The sequence below is a fragment of the Rhinopithecus bieti genome, unplaced genomic scaffold (genome assembly GCF_001698545.2).
Source record: "Rhinopithecus bieti isolate Rb0 unplaced genomic scaffold, ASM169854v2 scaffold_34310, whole genome shotgun sequence".
NCBI lineage: Eukaryota > Metazoa > Chordata > Mammalia > Primates > Cercopithecidae > Rhinopithecus > Rhinopithecus bieti.
The window spans coordinates 267,945-270,916 of NW_016814622.1; positions in this window are offsets into that span (position 1 = coordinate 267,945).

A 2,972-nucleotide genomic window follows, 5' to 3' on the forward strand; every position below is an offset into this window, starting at 1 on the left:
GGGTGGAGGGGCAGGACTGGCTGCAGCCATGTTTCCCTTAGAAACAGACTGGTGGAATTAACGAACTAAATAAATGAACCAAGGTTCTTTGCCTCCGCAAAAAAGTGAGTTTTGTTCTGCGTGGAGCGACTGCCTTTGGGAAGCCACCAAGGCCACCTGCCAACAGGCAAAAGCTGTGCTGCTGTCTCCCTGGCTGCCTCCGGCCCTCCCAGTCCTGCAAGCTCATGGCCAGGACGATAAGGATGACAGGGGTAACACCATGGTCCTCGCTGCCCTTCCTGGGGCAGGAGGGCCCAGAAGGCTGATAAGCCAAACCCAGGGCCGCCCTCGGCTGCTTATCTGCCCAGCACCTTTCCTCTAGGTCCTCTCCTCCCACCAGTGTGGGGTCGGGGAGGGGTTGTAGGGGAAGGGGTTGCAGGGGAGGGGGTTGCAGGGGAGGTTCCTGAGCCACACATCCCTGGAGACACAGTGGGAGTAGCTGTACCAGGAATCAGGCACCATTCTGCCATAAGGCTGCGTGAGAGCAACTGGCCAGCTTCCTCTGACTTCCCTGTCCCCTCACCCAAATGGATGACATCAGGAGCTAATGGCCCAGGCTGCCCTCCTGCTGCAGTGGCCATAATTCTTGTGGCAGGCTCGCCCTGCACTCCGCGGGCCAGCCTGGGTGCCTCATCCTGGTCACCTGGCAAGGAGTTTCATGGGACCCACTCTCCGTGCCCACAAGCCTGTGTCCTGCCTGGCCAGGCAAGGAGTCCCGGGGGCAGGCAGCTGCCTCACCCCTGCATGACCCCCCAGCCCAGGGGACTCAACGGTGCTGTCATCAAAGGGGCAGCTGTAGGTCTAGGGGGCACATGGCGGGGACTAGCTCTGGGCCTCTGGCGTTGTGGGGCTGACGTATGGAGAACAGAGCTGTAGCTGGGGGGACATGAAGTCTGCATGTCTACAGCCCCAGCAAGGAGCCCAGGCTTTCTCGGCAGAAGCTGTTGGGGCATCAGGGCCCCATGGGCTCCCCAGGCCCAGCCCCTAAGAACCATGGCAGCTGCACCATGCCACTGTCTCCACTTCCATATCCTCCAAAGAGGTACCTCCCCCCTCCTATGGCATCTCCGATCTGAGGACCTGCCACCTCCCAGAGGCCCTGATGCCCCAAGTCTTGGGCTTGGAAAGATGTTAATATCCACTGCCCCAAGTGCCAAAGTTCAGAAGCACTGGTCAGGACACACAGCAGCAGGCAAGTGGAGCCCTCACTCCAGCCTACAGTCTGGACTCCATCACTATGCTCCCTCTCTATCCTTCCCTCTCCACAACCAGGGCTGTGTGCCCACCTAACACACCACACACTTTCCAGAAACAGAAGTTACATCCTTTTCAGGGTTGGTAGAGTGGCTGAAGATGGCCCAAAACCTCCTGAATGAAAAAACGTTGATGAGGAGACTGAGGGCCAAGGTACAGGCTTATCCAAAGTCACCCCCAGAGTGGCGGATCCAGGACTCCAGGCAAGATCTTCCTACTGTCCAGGCCTCTCCGCACCCTCTCGTGTGGCTCAGCAACCCTGGACTCTTCCACGCCCAGGTGTGCTCCCCACAGGCACGCTGGGGGCAGGGCAGGCAGCAGGTGCCCCCCGCCAGGATGGTGGCTCTTCCTTCGGCAGACCTTCAGCCCTCTGCTCCTGGCAGGACATTGTGGCCCTCCTGCCCACGTTGGTGCGGGTTGAATTTCACGGCCCAGCAGAATTCCCGGGCAGGGCAGCCTGGCCATCCTCCCTGGTCTCGGCTCTGAGGGCATAGACCCAGCCTCTCAGCCTGGAGTCGTGGTGAATTCATGAACAAGCCTCCATTTCTAGAACCTTCCTGAAGAAAATAGCCCTCCAGGCTGGGGCAAGAAGCCTGTCCCTACCGTGATAGCACCACCCCTCAATAACCCCAGACACCACCTAGTACCCACTGGGGGCCACCCAGGGAGCCCACCCAGCCCACTCTGGGCTTGGACAGAGAGCAGGCCTGGAGGAAGGTACATCTAACCCCACTGACCGACATGCAGCTGGAGCCAGGGCCTGGTGCCACCGCAGAGAAGCAGGAGCAGCAAGACCTGGTGCCCATTAGTAGTGGGGGAAGAGCAAAAGGGGGCGACAGAGACAAATTCAGGCCTGGGTGGGCTGCCTGTCAGCGGAGTGATATCCAAGGAGGAGCTGGTGGTCAGTGAGGGGTGGTGGATACCAGGTACAACTTGGTCATGCCTCAACACCAATCACCACGGGCCTACCAGCCCCGTGTGCCCTCCCTGGCCCGGAGTCCACAGGGTGTAAAAGGCTGATCGCACAGGACCTTCCGCGAGAATCCTACGCTGCAGAGATCGTTCTATTGGTTTCCAAGCCTTTTTACACGCTGTCCTGCTGCTTGGACATGCCAGTCCCCACCCCTGCACCTACCCAGCTCCTGCGGCACTCAGCTGTCACCCACTCTGGGACACACACCTGTCCAAGGCTCTAAATCAAGGTGGGAGGCTGCTCCTCACTCCTTTCCGGGGCTGGACCGCAAGCTGAAGGCCCGAGCCCAGCTGCACCCAGAAAACCTGCCACTTGGACCTCACCTGACCATCCAAGCCCAGCCCCCAATGCATGCGACAGATGAGGCAGAGATTGTGCTGTACAGAGATCAATATATATAAAGTGCCGGGTACAACGCTCTGAAAAATAGTTTTGTCCCAAAATCCAGCGCGTAGGATGCTCCGGGCCTAGCCCTTGCCGGTGAGGTCCAACGGTTGCAGGAATGGGGGCAGCGGCAGCTCGTCCAGGGCCTCGGGGAAGCGGCCTGGAGAGATGGCGGTGACCAGCACCTGCATGGCGCGCGCGAAGAGCGAGGGCGGCGCCAGGCCCGCCAGCCACTGGAACTTGTCCTCACCCAGCAGCCGCTGCCAGCGCGGCCGGTCGCCCAGCAGCTCCTGGCGGGCCGAGCCGGCGGCGCCCACCGGGG